Genomic DNA, 364 nt, shown 5'->3' on the forward strand with positions numbered 1-364 from the left:
TAAACAGTGCTCACGGTAAAAAAAAAAAAATACTCATAGGTAGTTATTTATGCAGTTAATTTTATTATCAAAGCCAATGTGATAATAAAACTTGAGACTAAAAGCTGTGATATGAATGTTGTCCCCTAGACAGAGCCACAGGATAAGGAATAGGCCTATTTGGAGCTTTATAAAAATCAATTTCCATACTTTTGAACAGAAATAAATGCATATAACACTTTCATTTAACTATGATGTACTGACAGTATTTTATATAATCAGTGTACATTGAAATATGTGAATTGCTTATCCCAAAGATTTTCCAATTGTTTATGTTTTCTAAAATGCTGTCTTACAGTTTTTCTCGAATACTAGCACAGAATTC

The sequence above is a fragment of the Sinocyclocheilus grahami genome, unplaced genomic scaffold (genome assembly GCF_001515645.1).
Source record: "Sinocyclocheilus grahami isolate Dianchi unplaced genomic scaffold, SAMN03320097.WGS_v1.1 scaffold7059.1, whole genome shotgun sequence".
Classification (NCBI taxonomy): Eukaryota; Metazoa; Chordata; class Actinopteri; order Cypriniformes; family Cyprinidae; genus Sinocyclocheilus; species Sinocyclocheilus grahami.